The 27,298-nt window shown below is 34.2% G+C and overlaps 2 pseudogenes; both read right to left on the reverse strand.

Moving 5' to 3' along the window:
* Nucleotides 1-4,093: 4,093 nt before the first annotated feature.
* On the reverse strand, nucleotides 4,094-7,140 carry LOC113614716 (olfactory receptor 2AK2-like; annotated as a pseudogene).
* Nucleotides 7,141-10,989: 3,849 nt separating this feature from the next.
* On the reverse strand, nucleotides 10,990-12,015 carry LOC113614717 (olfactory receptor 2AK2-like; annotated as a pseudogene).
* Between the last annotated feature and the right edge of the window lie 15,283 nt (nucleotides 12,016-27,298).

Raw genomic sequence — 27,298 nt, forward strand, 5'->3', positions numbered from 1 at the left:
AGAAGGAGAAGGAGGAGGAGGAGGAGGAGGAGGAGGAGGAGGAGGAGGAGGAGGAGGAGGAGGAGGAGGAGGAGGAGGAGGAGGAGGAGGAGGAGGAGGAGGAGGAGGAGGAGGAGGAGAAGGAGAAGGAGAAGGAGAAGGAGAAGGAGAAGAAGAAGGAGAAGAAGAAGGAGAAGAAGGAGAAGAAGGAGAAGAAGGAGAAGAAGGAGAAGAAGGAGAAGAAGAAGGAGGAGGAGGAGGAGGAGGAGGAGAAGGAGAAGGAGAAGGAGAAGGAGAAGGAGAAGGAGAAGAAGAAGAAGAAGGAGAAAATATTCCTGAAAGTAGAAGCTAGCAATTGGATATAAAACTCGTATATTTGGGGGAACTAAATGGTCGACATGAAAATTTGGGAGCAATCATAATGGAAAATATTAAAACAACCTAGGATTTTATATTTCTTCCAATATTATTTTCATTCCTTGTGACAGGGTTCAGGACACACTACCTTAAATATGGCACCTTGCCTTTTCAAATATTTTAAGATGAAAGATTTAGAAATGGCAGGTAAAGAAAACTTTCTGACCTTCCCCTGAAGCAATTCATAAGACCCTAATATAAGAGGTGCCCTCCCTACATATGGAGGAAAGGAACATTCTTATCTATAACGTGACAGGAGACTGAGAGGAATCTAAACTTTCTAGGTTTCTCCCAGTTTAATACAATTACGTCATACCCGTTTTTACCCTACCACATTTTTCTACAACTCCATTCTTCACCAAACCTAGTTCAAAAATGATGCTAGGTATTTTTTTAAATCAGTTTAGCTCTACTGATAGGACTTCATTTTAATATAAAGACTCCCAATCACATATACCACAAAATATTTACCTTATTTTCTCTTGTTATTGTGTCTTTGTTTACAGGGACCCCAGCCAAGAACTTAGAAGAGTAAAAAGAAATGATCCCTATCCTCCCCTACACATACATTACAGTTTTCTTTTTTCTGCCTCCCACTTAGTGTAATTTAGCTTTGCAAGGCATGAAAACAACCATTTTATATAAAGCACAAATAGTTTACGTGCATAAAATATTTCAAACAAGGAAAACATCCAAAGTTAATTATTATTTAAAACCAATTAATTATTAAAAATTAAGATGTCTTAAATGACCAATCTGAAATTTGGAGATGACAATCTTCAGAATAATATACATTCCTCTTGCAAATATAATTTGCTACAACCATTTTGGAAAATATTTGGCATTATACAATAACCTTGACCATTTTAATACACTATGAACCAGCAACTTCACTCATATATGTATATCCAATATAAACTCTTGTACATGGGAAACAGGAGGTATGTACATAAATATTTATAAATGCACCACATGTAACTGGAAGAAAACTGGAAAACTGGAAAAAGTCAAGCATCGATTGACAAAAAAACAAACAAATAAAAAGAAGTGTTTGATAATATAATAAAATAGAATGCTATCTAACAATGAAAAGTATAGCTTGCAGTTATAGCTAGCTCTATAAATATAGCAAAATAATGCCAAGTTAAAAACATAAGTTCTAAAAAACATGACCTACAGCACAAGAAATATTTATAAAGTTCAAAATTCTAATGGTAAAAATTCTATAAACTTCCAAGAATACATATATTTGGTAATATTATAAATATTGCAAGGGAATAATATTCTAGAAAATCAGAATAATGGGGGAGGCATGAGATAGGATAGGTGAAACTCTGAAGAGCTCTAACAATTTTACTGTTGTATTTATTTATTTATTTTGGCTGCATTGGGTCTTGCTTGCAGCAGGTGGGATCTTCATTGAGGCATGCAGGATCTTTTGCTGCAGCATGCGGGCTTTTCATTGTGCTGCGCAGGCTTCTCTCTAGTTGTGGCTTGCAGGTTTCCTCTCTCTAGTTGTGGTGCGTGGGCTCCAGGGAGCGTGGGCTCTGCAGTCGTGGTGCATGGACTCCAGAGTGCATGGGATCTGTAGTTTGCGGAACGCGGGCTCTCTAGTTGAGGCACGTGAGCTCAGTAGTGGTGTGCAGGGGCTTAGCTGCCCCATGGCATGTGGGATCTTGGTTCCCCGACCAGGGATTGAACCCACATACCCTGCATTGGAATATGGATTCTCTACCACTGGACCACCAGGGAAGTCCCCAATTTTACTGTTTTAATTCTTGGGTTGGTGGTGGGCTTATGGGTACACATTATATTGTAAACAAATAAGCTAACTAAAGAAAATCCAATTTATTGGATTTATTTAATAATCCTAAGATTATTAAAATTGTAATTAAACATATTGACAATGGACACAAAGTTGTCAGTGATTCTCTAACATATTTCACAGAAAATATACTTTAAATTTAGCACCAATTCATTGCATTACCTACACAAAAACTTAGGTGCTAAGAAGTTTTCATGTATGCCTAGTTGGAATATTAGATACCAATACCACAATTTAAATGTTTTTTTAAACTTAAACGTATAACTTACCTATGGTCAAGCAATTTCATCTCTAGGTATATAATTAAGAGAACTGAGTGCAAATGCCCATAAGAAAATATTTGTATAGGAACAGTTAAAGCAGCTTTATTCATAATAGCTAAAAATATCCAACATTCCAATAGAAGCATTAGTCATGTATGTATACAATGGAAAGCTAGTCAGCAATAAAAATGACATCATCACTGAGTCCTTACTGAGGCAAAAATATGGTTGAATTTCATAAGCACTGAGGAAAAAAAGTCAGACACAAGATAAATTCCTCTTTGATTCCATTAATAAGGGCTTCTACTCAACATTGATGGAAGTCATAATAATGACCACTACAGGGGCAAAGGTGCTAACAGTGAAAGAGCACAAAGAAACTGGACGACGGAAATGTTTCTCCTGTGGTTTTCCTGAAAAGTAACGACATTTTTTTTTTAACTTCCAGTTGACTAGTCCAAGATCTTAAATCAATTCTGCACTCTTTTAATTGCCCTGCAATTCACATCATATCTGTTCTTAAGCCATAAATTTTGCCTTATACTAATCTCCAGAGATTGGTGATTTCATGCTCCTCCACTGTTACCACCTTGGTCCAAGGCAGTATCTAGTCACAACTGTACTAATGCAATGACTTCCTAATTGCCCGTTTCAATTCTCTCTGCAAACACGATAATGGTTGCCAATTATTGGATTAAAAGCCCAAATCCTCACAATGGTCATCCTTATATTTAAAATTCTGGCTCCATTACCTCTACTCATTTTCTACAACCCACCAATGTAATCCTTGATTTTCTTTGAACTGCCAGGCATGCCCTCTCTTCAGGACATTTACACTTGCTTCTTTCTGTGCCCAGAACATTCTTCACCAGAACTCCATTTGACTTATTAACTCCTCTTATTTCAATCTTTGACCAGATATCACCCTCATATTTGCCCTTTCATGGACAATTTTATGTAAAATTATAAAACTGTCAGTCTTTTCCTATCCCAATTTCCAGCCCTTTTCATTACAATTATTAGGGTTTTTTGTATATTTTCTCAATTTTTCTCTCTTATTTTATTAATTTGATGTGTCCCCACTCTGGGGACCTTCATGAGATCAGAGATTTCTGTCAGTTCTTTATTTTCTCCCCTATCCCCAGTGCCTATATTAGTGCCACACAGAGTAAAGCAATAAATCAGTTGTTGAGTGAATGCACAAATGAATGAATTATGTATTTTGCTCTATACTGCAGTTTACCTCAATGTTACAAAGATTATCTTAATGTTATGTGGTTGGATAGATTGGATTTCCTGTGTGTTGCATTTCAGGTGATAAGGAGGACATTACAAAATGTGTTGTGAGATGTGAAGATTGAATTGACAGGGGTGGAATCTATTGCTTCAGAAGACAAACAAGGTTAACAACACTCTTTTTCCAGATTCCAGATTGTAAATCCATCTAGTTCCAATAACAATGTTTAAGTAAATTCTGAAACCCCCCAAAATCAAGACATTTATCAATTTTTATTTTATTTATATTGCTTAGCTTTTATATATTCTAAAACAGTATTCTAAGGACAGGTTTTAATTGTGCTTAATCTCAATCAGTAAGGGATTCCTAAAGTCACAGTTCCTGTATAAATATGCATGCCTCCAACAATCTCTTCATGACCCCAATAACCCCTTTATTCCTCAGGGTATAAATAAATGCATTCAAAAAAAGGTGTGATAATGATGTAAAACTCTGCTGCTCCCTCATCCTTTTATAAGCCTGCCACAATCAGGTGAGAAGAACAAGTGGAGATAGCTTTTTTCTGTCCTTTTCCTGAACTCATCTGGAATACCACAGTAAGTACACAGGCATAGGAAGCTAGAATGGCCATGAAAGGTAACAACAGTATAATAAGGTCACTCAGGAGAACTGTATATTCATACTGGGAAGTATCCTGAGACACCAATAGCAAGCACCAGGGATGGAACTTCACAGAAAAAGACATTAATGAGTCAAGAGCTACAGAAGGGAAGTTGAAATGCAAACAGCATATGTATTAAAGAGTTGACAGAACAACTGGTCCATGCACATGTGACCATGAACCAACAGATCATCTTGCTCATGAGTAAAGGGTAACGTAAAGGATGACAGATGGCTACATAGCAATCATAAGACATGAAACCAAGAAGAAGGGCTTCAGTTCCACCAAGTGTCAAGAACAAAAATGTTTGAATCTTACAACCTAAAAAAGTAATGGTCTTACTATTGGACAGAAAATTAATTGCCATCTTGGGCATGGTGGTGGAGAAGTACATCATGTCAATGAAAGAGAGCTGAGTAGAAAGTACATTGGACTGTGGAGTCAGATGTATTGATACAACTGGATGGGAAGTATCACTATGATATTTCCCCTTCAGAGTCACTGAAAAGAAGTTTTCAATGACAACAAAATGGCAAGTGTTTATTTGTCCCAATTGGAAAAGACAGAAATATAAAATCTGGATATTTTGCAATTATCTTTTCTTGTAGTGTTCTTACCAAATCTGCTATTTTTTGGAAGAATTTGAGAAAGTTTGGCTTTAATTCTTATTTAAATGTTTAGTAGAATTCACCCATGAAGACATCTAGTCCTTGGCTTTTATTTGTTGAGATTATTTTGATCATTACTTCAATATCCTTACTTGTTATTGATCTATTCAGATTTTCTATTTCTTCATGATTTCAGTCTTGGAAGATTGCATGTTCCTAGGAATTTATCCTGTTCAGGATATTCTTTTCTGGGTTATCCAATCTGCTTTCAAATAATTGTTCACAGTATTTTCTTATGATCCTTAATATTTCTGTACAATCAGAGTAATATCATTTTTTCCATTAATAATATTATTTATTTGATTCCTTCCTTTTTTATGGTTGTCTAGCTAAAGTTTCTTTCTATTGTGTTCCCTAATCTCTATTTTATTTATTTTTGTTGTGATTCTTTTAAAAAATATTTATTTCTGGTAATGTTGAGGTTAGTTTGTTCTTCTTTTCCTATGTCATTAAAATGCAAACAAAGGGTGTTTAATTTCTTTCTTTTCTTAACATCAGTGTTCATCACTATAAACATTCCCCTTAGAACTGCTTTTGCTGTGTCCAATATGTGTTTTTTTTAATATATTTTTATTTGTCTCGAGAGACTTTTTGATTTCCCACTTGTTTTCTTCTTCCTAGACCCACTGGTTTTTCAAGAGTGCAATTTTAATTTTCCACATATTTGTAAAATTTTCAAATTTCTCATTAATATTCATTCTATTTCCTACCATTGTAATTAAAATAGATATTTGATATGATTTCAATTTTCTTAAATTGGTTCATACTTATTTTGTGACCATATATAAGAGCTATCCTGGAGAATGCTTCATGAGAACTTCAGAAGAATGATTTGTGTTTAGTTGCTGTTGTATGTCAGTACACGTCTGTTAGGTTCGTTGGTCTAAAGATCAGTTTAAGTCAGTCATTTCCTCAGTCTGTGTTTATGATCTATCTATTGTTTATTGTTGCAAGTGGGTACTGCAGTCCTTGACTGTTACTGTACTGTGTATATTTCTCCCTTCAATTCTCTTAATATTTGTTCAACATTAGAACATTAGTGTTCTAATGTTGAATACACACATATTTACTATTGGTTTATATCTTGATGAATTGGCTATCTTTTCATTATATAATGACTTTATTTGTCCATTGTGACAGATTTTGTCTTAAAGACTATTTGGTCTGCTATATGTATAGTCAATACTGCTCTATTTTGGTTAATACTTGCATAGAATATCTTTTTCCAACCATTCACTTTTAGCTTAAATATGATCTTAAAGTTAAAGTGTGTCTCTTGTATGCAGCATTTGGTTGAGTCTTAGTTTTTTGCCACTCAGAAACTCTATGTGTTTTGATTCTAAAATTTAATGTGTTTAGAGTTAAAGTGATTATTGATAAGCAAGGGAAAACTATTGCCATCATGGTCATTGTTTTCTGTTTTTTGTTTGCGGTATGTGGGCCTCTCACTGTTGTGGCCTCTCCCGTTGCAGAGCACAGGCTCCGGACATGCAGGCTCAGTGGCCATGGCTCACGGGCCCAGCTGCTCCACGACATGTGGGATCTTCCCAGACCGGGGCACGAACCCGTGTCCCCTGCATCGGCAGGCAGACTCTCAACCACTGTGCCACAAGGGAAGCCCATGGTCATTGTTTTCTAACAGTTTTGTTGTTCTTACATTCCTTTCTTTTTCTTTACTGTCTTCCTTTTGTAATATGTTTATTTTTTGTACTGGTATGCTTTGATTCCTTTCTCTTCATCTTTTGTATATCTACTATAAGATTTTGCTTTGTGGTTACCATGAGGCTTATATAAAGCATCTTATAGTCATAACAGCCTATTTCAATCTAATATAACTTGAACTTCAGTAGCAGACAAAAATTCAACAGTTTTACTCCCCACGTGTGTTTTATTTATGCTACACTTTACATCTTCTTATATTGTCTATACATTATGGACTTTATTTATCTCTAGTTATTTTTAATACTGTTTTGGTCAGGCCAATTACCAAGGTCTGAGGCAAGTGTGGATCTTCTGAGGTCTGTGGATGAATGGGACTCCCTCAGGTCCTTGGTCAGTAGGGCTGTCACTGGTACAAGGATTATCCTCATGGTACACAGATAAGCCTACAGAAAGCAGGTCTGTTACAAGGTTTGTGGGTAGGTGTGGCTTCCACCAAGTCCCTGGAAGGGTTCCTCTTGGGAAACTGTGCAGTTTTTCAAGAGGTGAGACTGGCTCTCTACCACAATAGAGTAGGGCAGGAACTAAGTCACAGGGCTGCTTCAGTGTCCACAGTGAGGACAGGGCTCTGCAGGCCTGCTTCATTGGCAATGGATGTGTGGCTTTTCCGAGATCTCTTTGTGGAGAGTGCTGGTGACAGGACCAAGGTTAACAGGGCTGTAGGTGAATCCACAGGGGATTGGGGTTTTTTCTGAGTCCATAATGAGGACCACTGTCAAAGACCTTGACAAGTGGGTCAGGCATGCCCTCTCAAAGATGTCTTTCTTGATCTTGGGCTCTGCTGGAGTTTCACAGTTTCCTACTGGGCTTATGAAACTCCTCAAAAGCCATCTTTGTTCTTGGATGGCTGCCACGTTCTTGTTGCTGTGGGAAATGCAAACAGAGGAAACTCTTATTCTCTCATCTTGCTCAATCATAATTCTTGTCAATTATAAAATTGTGCTTTTTTTGAGAGAGAAAATATTTACAAATGAGAATAACTTTGCAAAGGAGATAAGTAGAAAAGAGATTGTGAACTAAAATCACTAATTAAGGAGTTAACTTTTTTTGATTACCAAATGTTTGGTCACCTAATTCACTCAAAGAAAATATTCTCAACACTTTCCTCCAGAGACAACCAAAAGTCTCATTTAGTCATGGATGATGAGCAGGTATGCAGAAGGTTCCAAAATGTCTTCACTTATCTTATGACTCATAAAATGCAAGTCATTGAAATACCTAACATAGTTGATGAATCAGGATCCTGAGAACAGCAATATACACGCCCATGTGGAAAGCAAGATTAGGAACAACACAAGAATTGTTCCATAGACATTCCCAAATCTCACTCATTTGAATGCACCCTATATTTTGGTTGAAGAACATTCATAAATAAAGCCAATTTTTTTCTTGTTGAATAGTTTTCTCATTTTGTAATTATTGCTCCTGGAATTTTCCTCTAGAATAGTCTTCCTTTTCCAAGATCCATATTGATTTATCTACCATGATAAGTGTAAAAATTATCTTCTGTGAGCACTGGTTTTCCCAGACAATTTCTTGTGGATGGATAGTTGGGGTCTGTGAGTGAAAGAATATGGCTTTACAAATATTCACTGCATTCTTCTTATCTTAATGGAAGAAATGACTTCCACATTCCACATATATGGACCTGGACATGTTCTTTGTTTTGCTCATTGCCATGTTACTGAAAGTGTCTGTGTACCATTATAACTAAACTCTCAAAAATCAATGATATAAAAAGAATCTTAAAGGAAGGTGGGGGAAAAAAGTAACCCACGATGGAACCCCATTAGTCAATCAGCGAATTTCTCAGCAGAGACTCTACCGGCCTGGAGAGAGTGAAATGACACATTCAAAGTGTTAAATGATTAAAATTTCTAACCAAGAATACTTTATACAGCAAAGTTATCATTCAGATATATAGGAGAAATAGACTTTCCCAGGCGAAGAAAAGCTAATGGAGTTAGTTCATCATCACTAGACTTGCCTTGCAGGAAATGCTCCAACTAAAATGTTTCTGAATAGCAAAATAAAGGATCAATGAAGTTAAATATAACCTCCAGAATGGGAAAAAAATATCTTCAAACCATATATCCATATATTTAAGGAGTTAAAATATATTTAAAAACTCATACAACTCAATAGCAAAAAAATAAAAATTTCAATTAAATGTGGGCAAAAGGCCAGAATAGATTTTTCCAGAGAATATATGTGAAGGTCACCAAGTACATAAAATTAATGCTCAACATTATTATTTTCAGGGTAGTACAAATCAAAACCAAAATGGCATAATGCCTCACTCATGATAGAATGACTATAATCAAGAAAACAATATGTAACAAGTGTTGAGGATGTGGCTAAAAAGAAACACTTGTGTGCTGTCATTGGGAGTATAAGTTGGTACAACCACTATGAAAAACAGTATGGACTTTTTTCAAGAAATTAAAAATAGGACTTCTGTATGATGTAGCAATCTTACTTTTGGGAATAATCCAAAAGAAATGAAAAAAGAATACTGATGAGATATCTGCACTCCAACATTTATTGCATCATTATTCACAAAAGCCAATATATGGAAACAACCTAAGTGTTTGTCAATGAATGAATGGATAAGAAACTGTGGTACATAAATACACAATGAAATATTTCCAGTCATAAATAAAAAGAAAATCCTGCCAATAGGAACAATATGGATGGAGCTTGAGGGCATTATGCCCTCAAGTGAAAAAAAGTCAGACAGCGAAAAGCAAATACTATATGATATTACTTATATGTGGTATCTGAAAAAACTATAATTGTAGAAACAGAGGTTAGAATGGTGGGTATCATGAATTGGGGTTTGAGTTAAATGGGGAGATGTTGTTCAAAGAGAACAAACCTCCAGTTGGAATAGGAGTAAGTTTTCAATCTAATGTGCATAATGTTGATTTTAGTTAATAGTATTGTATTATGTATTGAAAGTTGCTAAGAGAGTAGATCATAAAATTTGTCATCTCAAAAATGAAATAATAGCTATGTGACATGATGGAGCTGTTATGGAGGAGCTACTGCCAGAGTGGAAATTATGTGCACAATTAAATGACTTGTTCCATTTGTTCAGTTCATGATCTTAGCCTAATTCTGAGCTTTTAAAATTTCATCACATTTCACATCAGATCTGCCAAAAAACCTCAAATATGGAATCTGGCTACTTCTTGCTCCTCCTCAATTACCATTTTGGTCCAATATATTTTATCACAAGGAGACTGCTGCAATGGCTTCACAGCCCATTTCAATCTCTTTGCAAAACCCAATAATGATTCTGGATCATCTTAAATTAAACACAAATTTTTTATATTAGTCTACTTTATAATCTGTTTTCACTATATCTACTCATTTCCTACAACCCATCAACTTACTTACATTTTGATCTTCTTTGAATTTGCCAAGCATTTTCTCTACATGTGACATTCTCATTTGCTTCTTCCTCTACCAGAAAACACATCACCAGCTATCCATTTGACTTACTTCATAATCCTCTTTCAGTCTTTGACCAAATATCACCTTCTTAGTGTACCTTTGGTGGACAATTTTAAATAATATTGCAAATTTCCCATTAAAATTTCTTGCTTTATTTTTTCATTATTACTTTTTCATTATTACTTTTTGATACACTGCAAAATTTGTTATATATTGAATATCTCCCCAAACTGGAATAGAAACATTATGAGATCAGAGACATCTGTCATTTTTATCTTTGATTACTTCATTATTACTAGTGTCACACATGTAATTAAAACATTACACATTTGTTGAATGAGTGGATTATGTACTTTGCTCCATTTGATCACTTATAGATTCTCTTAATTTTATGTGTTTGGATAAATAATATTTCCCATGCATTGGATTTCAGGTTCTAAAAGGGCAATTAAAATATTTATAATATGAAAACTCTGGGGTAACAGAGTTGAATTCTACTGCTTTAGTAGTTAAACAATTTGGAAAATCACACTGTTTCTTTAGCTTCTATACTGAAAATTCATCTAATTCCAATAACAATGTGTAAGGTACTTCTGATATCAGAAAAGAATCAAGATTTTTATCATTTTATTTATTTAATAAACTTTTCATAGACTTTACATTTGTCTAGGCAGTATTCTTAGAGTATGCATATTCCAAAACAGTATTCTAGGCATAGCTTTTTATGTTGTTCGGTCTCAGCCAAAAGGGAGGTCCTACAGTCACATTTTCTGTACAAATATATATGGTCCCAATAGTCTCTTCAAGGCCCCCATAACTCATTTATTCCTCAAGCTGTAGATAAATGGGTTCAGAAGAGGTGTAACAATGGTGTAAAACACTGCTACTATCTTATCCTCTTCAAGGGACTGCAAGGAGGGTGGCCTTGTATAGGTGGAGAGAGAGGTCACATAGAATGAGCTTGTCACAATTAGGTGACAGGAACAAGTAGAGAAAGCTTTTTTCTGTCCATTTCCTGAACTCATGTGGAATACCACAGTAAGCACACAGGCATAGGAAGCTACAATGGCCATGAAAGGTAACAACAGAATAATAAGTCCACTCAGGACTATTGTATATTCATACTGGGAAGTGTTCTGACACACCAATGGCAACATGGATAACAACAGAATAATAAGGCCACTGAGGACTATTATATATTCATACTGGGAAGTGTCCTGAGACACCAATGGCAACATGGATGGAACTTCACAGAAGAATGATTAATGAGTTGAGAGCTACAGAGGGGAGGTTGAAATGCATACACTGTATGTATTCAAGAGTTGATGGAACAACTGGTCCATGCACATGTGACCATGAGCCAACAGATATTCTTGCTCATGAGTACAGGGTAACATAATGGATGACAGATGACTACATAGCGATCATAAGACATGAAACCAAGAAGAAGGGCTTAAGTTCCACCAAGGGCCAAGAACGCAAATGCTTGAATCTCACAGCCTAAAAAAGTAATGGTCTTACTATTAGACAGAAAGTTAATTGCCATCTTGGGCACAGTGGTGGAGATGTACATGATGTCAATGAAAGAGTGATGACTGAGTAGAAAGTATGTTGGAGTGTGGAGTCTGGTGTCCAATCGGATGAGAAGAATCAGTATGATATTCCCCATCAGAGCCACTGAAAACAGAATTGCAATGGCAGCAAAGAGAAAAGAGTCGATTGGATCATATTGGAAAAGACGGAGAAAGTACAAAATCTGTTTAAACAGTTTGATTTCCTGTTTTCATGGCTTAACTAAAAATATAAAAGCAGATAATATTTGAGAATTTCATGTAGCATTTCTGATTTCCCTTTAAGAGAAAAAGATGATGATTATTAAATGTAAGAAAATTTTCTTGAATCACCTTAGGTGAATATATCTCTCTCTACTCAATACAGTAAATCTTTTTCTGTTAAACAATAGCCACTAAACAAATTATAAAATAAAATAAAAAAACCTTTTTACTGAATGTAGAATTAAATATATTTTGAAAATAAAAATAAACATTGAGATGCCTTGCCAACATAAATTATTTTCCTCTTTTGTAAATATTAATATCTTCAGGGTGATACACTGTAGCTGAGTTCTTTTGTTATAAACATAGTCTTCTAATTAATTCACTTGTATAAATAATAAAATTGTCATGACAGTGTTGGTCATATATATTATAATTTTTAAATGTTTACTGTACTCCATTTTGAATTTATATTGGCTATGAAATAGTATAAAGTATAATAACACATGCAGCCTTTATGAATTAATTGGTGTTTACTTCTTCCTGTGAACGTAGAAGAGATTTAATCAATTGAGGAAAAAATATACCAGACATGAGGAAAAACTTGAGTATGAATTAATAAAATATAAATTTAAAACTCATTTAACTTTGACTCAAGTAGCATTTTAAAAATGGTTGATTCAAAGCTAATAAATTTAATTTTTTTCTCCTTTAATTTCTGACATAAACCTGTCCCTTGTGTAATTCCAGAGCAAATAATGTCTGCTAACTAGAGGTCCCTTGGTCTCAAAACATTTAATAAAATTGCAGAAGAAAATATTAAATTTAGCATTTAAATTTAGCATCTTAGGATTTATTGTGTATCTATATTATGGGCATGACACATTGTTTCTGAAACTCTAAATATGAACCAGACTGATTTTGTCCATCAAAAGTTTACAGCTATTCTCTATCACAACCATGTATGACTGTCAGCCTGTCTACATAAGGAGACAGCAGGGATGAGGCAAAGTGAGTAGACTGACACAGATAGATGTGTTAATAACAGGCTGCTATACTGAGAAATAATAAGGGTATTACTGAACTATGAGAAAAGGTTTTAATACAAATGAATAAGTGAGAAACCATAGGACAGTTTGAGAAAAGCTTGGGAGATCTTATAAATATGTCATTATGCATACAAGAATTCATGTATACCCTCTTTATAATTTCTTTCTTAAAATACCATGAAGTATGTCAGGACACAAAAAGAAATAAGCATATAATAATATTAGCCTAAGAAGAGACATAATAAAATATTCCAGATTTATCTAAAATTATCTGCATATATAAAACTGTATTTAAACATAAAATAAAATACCTCCCAAGGTTAACTGCAAAATTCAGAACAGGAGTGAAGTATATGTCAAGGAAGCACCTCTACCCACCTTGTAAATTTGAGAGCACATACTGAATGTGCAAAATGGGGCAGAAGGATAGAAAATCCCCATGGGAATCCTCCTGAACCATAGAATGTCAGAGAGCCATAAAATTACTGACCAAAGTCAATGCTTTTTAGCCTAGGTAAAATCCAAATTCTTCTATTTTAAACCCAACTGTGTTCTTTACTATTGAGAGGATGATTTTTTTAAATTTGAGCTATGCATGAAAGAAATAATAGTAAAAGACTATCAGTTACTTCTAAATCAAGATAGAGAATTAGAAAATTACTGATACCTCAGTAGAAATTTGAAAGTATTAGGTAAGACTTATTATAAAGCTATTGTGAAACAAAGATAAGAAATTCAAAATATTTTCAACAAAACTAGCCAACACTGTTATCAAAATATGACAAACAAGAGGACTGACAAAATCACTGCTGAATTAAACATGCAAATCTGAATACAATTATGACAAGCAGAATTCCATGAACTATTACAAAGTTATAGTTACCTGTTATCAGCCAAGCTGATATAAAACAGACAAGTCCTACTAAAAATAAACATATCAGTAAGTTAAATAAGAATGATACTATACACTTTAATATATTCCAAAAATAATTTGATCTAATTGAAACCAATTCTTAATAAAAATATTATTAAACAGGCTATCTTTATAGATCCTTACTCCAAAGAACAGTGTTTCTACCTGAAACAAAAAACACAGTGATATAAAGATGAATACTTATTTAATTCAGAAAACAAAATTAAAAATGCATTGTACCATACTGTTAAATTTTTTAATGTCCTAGCCCAGAAATAAGAGACACAAAAAATAGCAATAACAAAAAAAAGACAGAGCTAACAATTGCTTTTTGAATATTACTAAAACTAGTAATATTCCTATATACTTTCATCCCCTTTACAGTAGTCGAAAATATTTTCACATTACTAATAACAAACGATGAGAGTTAAATACAATAATTTACATGTTTATCATAAAAATTGGCTTATGTTTTTTAAAATAAACGGAATAACAGACATAGCTTGTGATTTATGGAATATAATAAATATCATCAGATAGCACTTCTTAGTAAACTAATGAATGGAAATCTACCCTAAATTTCAAAGTTGTATATTTCATGTCATAATGTAATTATGGTGATAAATATCTGGAATTAAATAATCAAGCTTGAAGGAATCTGAAAAAGGTTGACAAGAGAGTAAGAGGAGGAAATGCCACCTACGAGATTTTACAGAGAAAAATTATTGAAATAGTAGAAAATTTGTCAGATATTGGTCTTTTATTACTTTCAGAGAGTAGGTCGTGGATGTTCTGGGTTTAATCAGAATCTTTACACACAAGACAAATTTTAGAGTGTGTAGTTAACTGAGCTGCTTTCCCTTAGCTCTGATTTGTTTTTGGTCAAATGATGTATTAATCACACTTGATTCCCCATGAATTCATGGCAGTCTGGAATATAGTTTAAATTTGTGTCATGATTAAAACATATACTTATTATCCTCTTTATTTCTTTTATTTATTTATTTATTTATTTTGCGGTATGCGGGCCTCTCACTGCTGTGGCCTCTCCCGCTGCGGAGCACAGGCTCCGGACGCGCAAGCTCAGCGGCCATGGCTCACGGGCCCAGCCGCTCCGCGCCATGTGGGATCTTCCTGGACCGGGGAACGAACCCGCGTCCCCTGCATCGGCAGGCGGACTCTCAACCACTGTGCCACCAGGGAAGCCCCCTATTTATTTCTTGTAAATAAAGAGAGAAATTTTAAGTCTTTTGATAAGCATATAAAAAGTTATCTAATTAGGTTTTCTCTCAACTCTGATTCCAAGGATAATTAATTTATACTGTGGTAAGTATTAAAAACAATTAATGGTGTAAAACCCTCTCCATAAAGTTGAAGCCCTCAATTTTTGTCTATGCCACCTATTATGTATTATAAAAAATAAATCATTTAATAGATGAAGGAAAAGTGCTAAAATAAATGTTAAGTTCAGAAGTAGCTAAAAGACATCCTGTATCTCATATCCCCCATAAGAAGAAATCTCCCATGTCCCAGCCTCTTCTTCCAACATCCAAAGTCATTTCTCTGATTTTGACAAAATTCCAAATGAGAGATTCAATTAGCATTAATAAAAAAGAAATATACTGAAGATTGGAAGATTTTATGGTACTATATTTACCAATAGATTTAAACAGATTACAAATTTCAATCCTAAAAGAGTCTAATTATAATATAGCTCCAGTGCATTAGGTAATATCTAGCACCTTTTTTAAATTTTTTTTTTTAAGAAGATGTTGGGGGTAGGAGTTTATTAATTAATTAATTTAGTTTTGCTGTGTTGGGTCTTCGTTTCTGTGTGAGGGCTTTCTCTAGTTGTGGCAAGCGGGGGCCACTCTTCATCGCGGTGCGCGGGCCTCTCACTATCACGGCCTCTCTTGTTGCGGAGCACAGGCTCCAGATGCGCAGGCTCATTAGTTGTGGCTCACGGGCCTAGTTGCTCCGCGGCATGTGAGATCCTCCCAGACCAGGGCTCAAACCCGTGTCCCCTGCATTAGCAGGCAGATTCTCAACCACTGCGCCACCAGGGAAGCCCCCATCTAGCACCTTTAATGTCAGCTAATGTCAAATTAAAATAACATCCACTTAAAGTGTGTTGTAACCAAAACCAGAACCTTTGGCAGTGAGAGAAGAAGCAATATTAACATTTTTATTCACTATGGTAGATTTGAGAACTCATTTACTATTATTAGCTCTATAAACTGAAAATCACAAATTTCTACCTAAACAACTTCATCAAAGAAACAATTAAATGTGTACTTATTTTTATCATGATTCATCCTCTCCAGATCCTTATCCTTATTCATATATATTTTTTTTGCATTGTTCCATTGACTTTTGAGTTCTGTTTTTATTAAAAATCTTTATTGTAGGGTTAATTTAAAGATATTTGTAACTCATCTCAGGGCATGGAAACAAAAAATGTGTAGAACTGAAAGCCATGGATATAGAGCATATGTCTACTCAATATCATCAGGCAACAATAAAAGTTTATAAAAATGGAACTATTAATAGCTAGCACTGTTATGGAGCCATACGACTTACAGAATATTTATTTGAATAGAACTGCATAAAATTCTCCCCATACGTTTGTACTTTTTGAAATACTTTACCTCCTTTACACACTTTCATCATTCCCAAAATATTATGGACTATAATTATATGCTAAGCATAACATAAAAACTTGAAGATAAAATAAGGAAGAAGAAGACATGTTCCCTACTGTAACTGGGAATACAAGGATGCTCTAGGGACATGCTCTCTTAGGTAGAGGATACACAGGACTAGTGAATCCTGGTCCTAGCTCACTGCACCAAGATGCTCCCCAGCCCCTTTGCCCTTGTAACCCTGAGATGATTCAAATTCAATATAAGTAAATAAACTTCAAATACAGACCTTTATATTATTTTTGCATAAGTAATATCTGTGTAAACTTAGCCATACAAGAAATAGTCCAAATTAAAAATATGTGCATGCAAGAAAAATAATAAAATTAATCTTAACATAACTATTGAAGTGAAATACAATATTTAAAATATAATGTCTAAGAGTAGTCACAGTTTTTGCTTTAAGTATGTGTTGCAGTAAACTCATCAAGGAACTAGTTTCTTTTGACTTCAGAGGATACAGCAGTCTAAACAGTTACATGATACTGAATGTGGTTTTTACCATGAATGAGACTTCTTTACCTTCATCAAGCCATGTCCCTGATGCTTACCTTGAAAGCATAGGTTATCCACTAGATAGACATATCAATTGTCTTTCATTTCATAAAACATTTAAAGTTCATTTCCACTGAGGTATATTGCCCCTTATACAGAGATAAAGATCATTCTTCTAGGATATTTTACCTGAAATAAAATAATAATCAGGGAATAAGAGATGGAGCTGAAAATCAGTATAAGAATGATTCCCTACTACCCCAGTTAGAGGTAGTAATTAGAATCACAGCAATTCCTTTTTCAATAATCTTTTAAAATAAAATTGTATTGCTTGAGGGTCATAGAAAGACCACATATATTCTTAATGATTAATCTATTTAATGTGCCACTACTGCAGAGTCATAAAAATACATTTTTGAAAAATCTATAATTTGAAACAGATTTTCAGAACAATTACTATACTACGACTTTGTAAGATTATTGTTATTTTTTCCCCTTGAACAATAAGGCTTCAATCATTTAGCATGAAAAATTCAGTGGAGAATAGAATTTAAACAAAAAGGTCATTTTCTCAACCTTATGAAAGACTTTTACAGGCTCAAATTAAAATGGGCTCATGGGGGCTTCCCTGGTGGCGCAGTGGTTGGGAGTCTGCCTGCCGATGCAGGGGACATGGGTTCGTGCCGCGGGGCGGCTGGGCCCGTGGGCCGGGGCCGCTGAGCCTGCGTATCCGGGGCCTGTGCTCCACAACGGGAGAGGCCACAGCAGTGAGAGGCCCGCATACCGGAAAAAAAAATAATAATAATAAAATAAAATGGGCTGATGGAAATTTATATGTTGTTTGCAAAAGACTTTTAAGGAAAACTTGGTCTCTAGTCTACAATTAAAAACATTGGCTGTCTGTACTCCAAAAAAAAAAAATGAGGTGTGTGTGAATATACAAAATAATTTTGTTCAAATGAAAACAATCAGATAAAAATTAGCATATAGTTGTTAAAAATTATCACATACTTCTATTTCACCTTTAAAAAATACATAGGTTAGACTGTACATAATGATAACCAACTGTTACATAGTTCGTTATATTTTGAACAAAATAAGTATGATGTTTCAAGGAATTATATGACCCAGGCAATAAATTTTTGCCTAAAAGAATCTTAAGAAGATTACCATACTCATGGTAGCAGGAGACTTATTTCTGAAAGTCCACAGGTCCAATACGAATGTTATAGCAAGTTAGGGTTCACTGTACCCAAGTTCATAGAGAGGAAGTTAGATAATGGCATGTTATTCACTTAATGTTATTCTATTGCAACAAGATTTACTTAGTCTGGGTAAATTAAAGAGGTTAGATTTTAATAAGTCAATCTCTCTAAAATAACTCTATGAAATGAGATGACATAGGCAACACGTTTGCTCAGGTTAAAAATAACAACAAATATATATATACATATATATAATACATATACACACATATATTCACACACTACATATGCAAACACACATACCTATTATATATATATACATATATATATATGAATACACAAACATACATAAAATGCAATAACTTCAGAAGCAAAATGATATAGGTTACACTTCAGAGGATATAAACACAGTCTTATTACAGCCTGTATTAACTAGGGTATAACTTCCTATTGGATTAGCACATATCTTTATCTTTATTTTCCCCAACTATAATATGTAATATTTTTTATTTGGGATATGTTCTAACACTTTTCTCTAAAATGCCTTATAACAATTTCCTCAGGAAAAATTTCAATGAGCAGACAATCACTGCATGAGCATTTTAGGCAGAAACATGAGTATTTTTTTGGAATCTGAGTGTCATATTTTAAATAAAATTTTAAGTCCCTTTGATGGTTAACACTTGCCTCAAATCCAATTACTAATGTAAATGTTTCTAGAATACTAAGGAACAAATCTAACTTTGAGCGTGCTGAAAATTGTACAGTGTTGGATGAACTCCTTTAGAAAAAGAAAACAAAAATACAAATACAAAATTCCATATGTCCTTAGAAAATTTCCCTTAAGTTTCTTGAGTTTTAAATCTGTTTTAAGTGGAGTAACTTAGCAGTGTCTATCAGTTTATCATTTTTTAAATTTTCACTTCATATTGTGTGAGAAAAATATTTTTTGTGTTATATAACAATAAAAGTAAATTACTTAGCATGTTTATGGGAAAATTAAAATGGTGGCCTTGGTATGAAAATGGAAGTATGTCCTTAGGTTTCTATACATTGACTCAGGGGGTAGAGGTGGATTGCAGTGGTGGAGGGGAGTTGGAAGAGAATAACTTACTTTGCCCAAAGAGTACAGAACCAGGAATTTACTGTTTGTTGTATTTAATCAGAAATATACTTCTATCTTTCGATCAGGGTCCATGAGAGCATCTACTATTGAGGGCAATTTTTATAAACTATATTAGTTAATTCAGCTAAGCAACTCACAGTGTTGCCTGGCACAAAACATGCACCCAATAGGTATTAGTTTTAATGATGGCTATTATAGTCATTGATGTTAATATCTTTATTATCATTCTATATAAACTAAGATGAAATCAGAAATAGAGCCATCTCTGCTGCTTTGCTCCAATGTGGACACAAACCCTTTCAATATTTATCCACATCCAAGGGTGACCTAGTTCTATTAAAGACTCATAATCAAACAAACAAACAAAAAAAGAGCCAACCATTCCAACAGAGAATTTAGTAAAATTAAGATTGTAAAATGACAAATTCACTGCCCACATGATCAGCCCAACACAACCACAAGGTCAATGATCAGGGCTGCACTCTTCTTAGCTAGAGGGCAGCGTCGCTGTCCTCAGCTCACCATCCCATACAAGGCAAATGCCTATTTTCCACTACCTGGGAAACACTAAGTCCGTATGGGTGTCTGAATCCAAATGTGGACTGAGAAAGATTTAGGAGGTCACTTTACCTTCAGATTTCAACTCTTTGGTTCACACAAATAAGGAAAAAAAGCATAAGAAATCATTCTGCTATGTGTAATCAAATGTAAAATGTAGTTTAAGCAAATATGTTATGAAGAAAATGGATTAGATGAATTGATATGCCAGATAGGTGTCATTTAGACATATAATCACTCTGTTAGCACTTTTGTCCCTTAAAATTCAGGACAATTTTAAGTTCAGGATTGGATCAAACTGGAGCTCAAAAACAAAAGTGTTATCATATGGTAAAAATAATTAAAATCAAAGATTTTGTTTGTACAGAGCTGTACTCCGAATTAGGTTTTGCATTTAATTCACTTAATTTTTCAGAGAAAATCTTATACAGTTATTCACTCATTTGATGATTTATTTATAATCATTTACTGATTACCAAATAATTACTAGGAAGAATACTAACCCCCTGAAATATAAAAATTTATATGTAATCCCTTCCCTCAAAAAGTCCACAAAGAATCAGGTAGACAATAATGTCATTATGATACAGTTACAGAGATATGCATGGGTGCATCGTGTTCAGGAGGAAGTGCATCTAACCCTTTGTGGGGTGGGGGTAGTTCAAGTGGAAAAATGGAGGGGAGGTGGAGTAAGCCTGTATGAGAAGGCAATACTTAGGAAGAGGAAAAAATTATGTGGAGACCTTAAAAATGACTCAGATTTATTGCTAAGCAAAGATGTGAAGATATTCCAGGCAAATTATTATTTTGGCTGTCCTCAATTCAACATTGTAAATACTCCATATTTATTTAGAGGAAACATGAGTTACTACACTGAGGTAAATATAGAGAAAGTTAGTTACTGGGGTGTAAAAATCATTCTATTAAAAAGTTCTGATCTCATATTTCAATTTCTCATTTTAAAAGGCAGAGCAAAACACAACAAACAACAACTACAAACTTGGCAGTTAATTAAAATCTTCTTCCTTGGAAAGAATTTGTTCATATGGTGACAAGTACAAAGAGCCTCCTCTCTGACATGACACCAGTATCTACATACACACCTCAGCAAATTGCCTTTTTTAATCCATATTCAATAGTCTTCATGGTATATATCCTGATGAATACAATAACCTCTCCACTACAAAATAATTATAATTATATTATTATGGCTAGATACATTGACATTCTATATGTCTTCCCAGCTCTTATGCATTTTTTTAATATCTTTATTAGAGTATAATTGCTTTACAATGATGTGTTAGTTTCTGCTTTATAACAAAGTGAATCAGTTATACATATACATATGTTCCCATATCTGTTCCCTCTTGCGTCTCCCTCCCTCCCACCCTCCCCATCCCACCCCTCTAGGTGGTCACAAACCACCTAGCTGATCTCCCTCTGCTATGCAGCTGCTTCCCACTAGCTATCTTACGTTTGGTAGTGTATATATGTCCATGCCACTCTCTCACTTTGTCACAGCTTACCCTTCTCCCTCCCCATATCCTCAAGTCCATTCCCTAGTAGGTCTGTGTCTTTATTCCCGTCTTACCCCTAGGTTCTTCATGACATTTTTTTTCCTTAGAGTCCATATATATATGTTAGCATATGGTATTTGTCTTTCTCTTTCTGATTTACTTCACTCTGTATGACAGACTCTAGGTCCATCCACCTCACTACAAATAACTCAATTTCGTTTCTTTTTATGGCTGAGTAATATTCCATTGTATATATGTGCCACATCTTCTTTATCCATTCATCCGATGATCGACACTTAGGTTGCTTCCATCTCCGGGCTATTGTAAATACAGCTGCAATCAACTCTGCAGGGAATTAAAATTATAAATTTCGGAGAAGGGTAAATGTCACTTCAAACCATAGCATGTTTAAGGACAGGGAAACATATGATCATATGTGGAAATTTAAATAGAATTATCATACCATAGCATTCCAGTCAGCATTCAGTCCATAAACATATAAAGAAGCCAGATGTGTGCATTTATTCAGCAGCCTGTAGTTCTATATCATAAGTTTTTGCTGATGAAATTGTGTTTCCATGAGGTACTGGATAATATGTTATGAATAATTCCACTGAAATATCTCCACTTTTTTGTTGTTGTTTTTCTGTTGTTTAATCTGATAATTATGCAAGCAATAAATATTATATTGGAGTAGAAAATGTTAACACACACTGAAAAACAAAAAAGCATAGAACTATAATCTGTATGATAAAATGCATCACTCTGTTTAAAAGGATTGTTTTACAGATGCAATTTACAATCAGTGATCATACAGTTTAGAATGGTGTTTTCATGCCATCTGTTGGAATAATTCTTCTCACTCTCTGGAATGAAGCTATAATTTTCAGTTTACAGATTCATCAAGCAAAACACAGTATTACAGTCACTAAAAGAAGAGAAATCCTAAACACTTTCAGTTTTATAGTCTTCCATAAACAAGTATATTGCTGAAATTTTCCAAAAGAAAGAGAATTTAGCAACATGACCACAGATTCCTGTTTTATTTTACAGCCTTAAAATATCACCAACAGTTCAAATAGCCAAGAATGGCTATCTAATTTTAGTTTCAATATTTTAAATGTGACTTCCATTCTTTTAGTCCATTTATGATTTTTATTAACTTAAAAACATGCTTGCCCTGTGCCTAAGCAAGTTATGTCATAATGATGGTGGTAAAAGTTAATAAATAACCCGTCCATTAGGACACATTCCTGTTTGTTATTAGCTTATTAAATGCAAATCAAATCTGTGGGGGTGTTTAATAGACTAAGGTGTGCTAGTTCTCTATATGTATGCATTTACAAAGCAAAACTTTTCCACAATTAATTTTTGGAAATTATAAAAGTTGACCTAAAATTCTAATAGAGAATGTAAGGTGCATGCTACACATGAAGAAAACAAAAAAGAAAAAAATAACTCATGAAAATTGCACTATGAATGAAACAGCAAGAGTCCAAGTGGGAGTGCAATTTTATATTGCAAGAGGTAAGATCAATATGGTCTTGTTTCTTGGTTAAGACATCAGTTGTTAGTATCAAACAAAACCTGAAAAGAAAGTCACTGCTTTTCGCAAAATACAGTATCAGGACCGAATGTCTTAATGCTATCTATTATACCTATGGTGCTCCAAAAAGAATACAAAGCAAAACCACCAGGAAGAAGAGTTTTCTTTACTAAATTTAGACGTCTTTGAGATTCTCTTCCCTTGATATTCCATTCAAACAGTCCCAAATGACAAGAAGTCACCATTAAGATATGAACTTATGCGTTACAGTAATTGCCCCAAGTAACTAATGGCTCTCTCTGTTATATCTTAGAACATCTGAAAGATGAAAGTACACACACACCACCACCACCACCAGATTAAAGAAGAACCAGGTCAAACAGGGACATTATCCAAGATTCCATTCTATATGTAGTAGAAAAGGGATTTTTTTTCTTTGTTCTTTTTGGGTTTAGTTTCCCTTCTTTGAGAAGACTAACCAATAGGACTCCAGATTTACTCAAAATCAGGTAAATCATACTAACCTACAATTTTCCCCCTTCAGAGATAGGTAGAATTTCAAGAACCTTTCATCTGAAATAAGGTCCTTGACATGTCTTTGTCAATTGCCAGGATCTACTTCAACCTCATTTTGCTTCCTCCTCTTCCTATTCCACCAAACATCATGCATTCATCTATTCTCTGCTATCTTTTCTTAGTACAATTAGGAATGTTCCCAAAAGTTTCTCCCAGATTTCCATATTTCCTGTTCCACTGAATGCCGTGGGAGTAGTTGGTAGATTCTATAGACTTATATTGCTTGCAGTGGGAAATATCACATCCAGTAGGAGTTCCACTTTTATGTAAATAAAAACAAATTACTTTCTTCCTTAAAACTGACATTCCAATTTGAGAAACAAATCAAGATTGCATTGAATCTATAATTCAGTTTTTGTTTATAAATCCTCTTTACAGTATTGGTCTTCTAATTCATGAGCATGAAGTATCTTTCCATTTAGATTACTTTCATTTTTTTCAGCAATACTTGTAGGTCTTAACCGGATTTTTTGCTAGTTAATAGGTGGAGTATTAGAGCATTGAGACCTGGAATGAAGTATAAACATAACTTTAATTTATTAAGTTGTCCAACTAATGCACCTATAATTTTCCTCTCCATAATCCAACCTGTAAGAATTCTAGGGATTATTTGTGATAAAAATAAGCAAATAAAACTAATGATAATATGGAATCTCATTCAGAATGATATGGAAATCAGCCCAATTTTCTACTCTGCCTTGAGAACAAAAAAGAAGTAGTGATACAACATGGATGTTGAACATGAAATATATGATACAAGATTGATGAACCTCAAAAACATTGTGCTAAGGAAAGAAGCCAGACTCAAGAGACTGTATTTTATATGATTTAATTTATATAAAACACGCAAGATAAGCAATTCTATAGTGACAGGAAGCAGATTCGTGGTTACCTTGGGTTGGGAGTGGGAATAGAGTCCCTGGAAAAAGTTTATTCTGGGGATGATGGAAATGTACTAAATTTAGACTGTGATGATGGTTACACAACCCTGTAAATTTACTAAAATTCATTGAATTGTACACTTAAAAGGAATGTAAATTATACATCAATAAAGCTATTATAAAAAAATATATAGTAAATCAAAATGTCAATTCAGTGCTACATATATAAAGCTTGAAGTGCTAGTTCTTTCACTTGAACCAGAGTGCACAGTGTCTGTGAGCTAGTTTAACATGAATAATATCAGAGTTTTCCCAACCAAGCTTCCTGCAACTGAGGCACACATCCCCTATACTGAATACTGATCACCAAGGGATACTTATTTTCCTCCCTTGGTAGATGCCTCCCCTCTTAGTCTCTTTCAGCTGATGCAGAAGCAATGATGCACACATTGATCAGTCCTGACATGTCTAAGGAATTGACTCATCTCCTCACTTTCAGTCACCATCTTTATTTCCTCCTTTTCCTTTCTTTCTGATGTCATGCCCTTTGACCACCTTGTATTTTCCTTTCATTCTGATGTCATGTCCTTTGACCACCTTGTAGAGCAGTTGCTTCAAGCTTTCAGCTATCTTCACCTAATCTACTGACACCTCACACAATGCCACTCCCCCTAATTGTGTGATGGTAGGTGAATTTTCTCTTCCCAGTTTAAAGATACATGAATTTTGAACAATGAAAAAAGATTATTGTATTTTAAAATAAATAAAGTGTTTCTGCTAATATATTTTTAAAAAGCTTTCTGGCTTTCCCTATCCCAATTTCCAGTCTTTTAATTGCAGTTGTTAGTTTTTTATGAGCTCTAATTTTTCTCATTTATTTTATTAATTGAATGCATCTCCACACTGAAATGTAAACTTCATGAGATCAGCTCTTATCTTTGTTTACTCCCTCATCACCGGTGCCTTTTCCAGTGCCACACACACAGTTAAAGCAATATGTCCATTGTTGAGTGAGCACACAAATGAGTGGATAATGTACTTTGCTCTATATTACAGACTATCTTAATGTTATGCATTTCGATAGATAATATTTCGATAGATAATAGATAATAATAATAGGTGTTAAAGAGGACATTACAAAATATTTGTTTTGACATGTGAACACTGAATTGACAGGGTGGAAACCTATTGCTTTAGAAGATAAAGTAGACAATAACACTATTTTATCATATTTCAGAATGGAAATCTATTTCCAATAACAATGTTTAAGTAAGTTCTGAAACCAGAAAGAAAATCAAGACACATCAATTTTTTCAATTATTTCTTAATGAAGTATAGTTGATTTACAATATTGTGTTAATTTCAGGTGTACAGCAAAGTGACTTGGTCACACATATATACATATACAAATGTATATATATATATACACATATTTTTAGATTATTTTCCATTATAGGTTATTACAAGATATTGAATATAGTTTCCTGTGTTATACAGTAAATTCTTGTTGCTTATCTTTAAGCAATAAGTATTTGTATATATAGTAGTATATACAGTATTTATATATATATAGTAGTATATATATAGTAGTTTTATATATAGTAGTTTGTATCTGTTAATCACATACTCCTATTTTATTTCTTCCTCCTTCCCCTGTGGTAAACATATGTTTGTTTTCTATGTCTGTGACTCTGTTTCTGCTTTGTATATAGATTCATTTGTATTATTTTTTAGATTCCACATATAAGTGATATCATATAATATTTGTCTTTCTCTGACTTACTTCACATAGTATGATAATCACTAGTTCCATCCATATTTCTGCAAATGGCAATATTACATTCTTTTTCATGGCTGAGTAGTATCCTGTTGTATATATATACCACATCTTCTTAAGCCAGTCATCTGTTGATGGACACTTTTGTTGTCTCCATGTCTTGGCTATTGTAGATAGTGCTACTATAAACATTAAGGTGCATGTATCTTTTTGAATTACAGTTTTCATCTTCTCCAGATATATGCCCAAGAGTGGGATTGCTGATCAGACAGTAGCTCTATTTTTAGTTTTGTAAGGAACCTCCATACTCTTTTCCATAGTAGCTGCACCAGTTTATATTCCCATCAACAGTGTAAAGGGGTTCCCTTTTCTCCACACCCTTTCCATCATTTATTATTTATTATTTTATTTTCTCCACACCTTCTCCAACATTTATTATTTGTAGACTTTTTTGATAATAGTCATTCTTTTTTAAATTTTATCAAATCTAGTTTATTTACAATGTTCTATTAATTTCAGCTGTACAGCAAAGTGACTCAGTTATACATATATGTGTTATTTCTTCATATTCTTTTCCTTTATGGTTTATCACAGGGTATTGAACATAGCTTCCTGTTCTATATAGTAGGGCCTTGTTTTTTATCCACCCTATATATACTAGTTTGTGTGTGCTAATCCCAATCTCCCAATCCTTCCCTCCCCACACCCCGCCCCCCCGCCCCGGTAACCAGAAGTCTGTTTTCTATGTCTGTGAGTCTGTTTCTGTTTCATAGATGATAGTCATTCTGATCGATGTGAGGTGATACCTCATTGTGGTTTTGATTTGTGCTTCTCTAATAATCAGCAATGTTGAGCATCTTTACATGTACCTGCTGGTCATCTGTGTGTCTTCTTTGGAGAGATGTCTATTTACATCTGCCCATTTTTTGATTTTTTTTTTTTTGGAACAT

This window comes from Aethalodelphis obliquidens, unplaced genomic scaffold (assembly GCF_003676395.1).
Source record: "Aethalodelphis obliquidens isolate GAN/ISIS:26980383/991018 unplaced genomic scaffold, ASM367639v1 scaffold102, whole genome shotgun sequence".
Taxonomy (NCBI): Eukaryota; Metazoa; Chordata; class Mammalia; order Artiodactyla; family Delphinidae; genus Aethalodelphis; species Aethalodelphis obliquidens.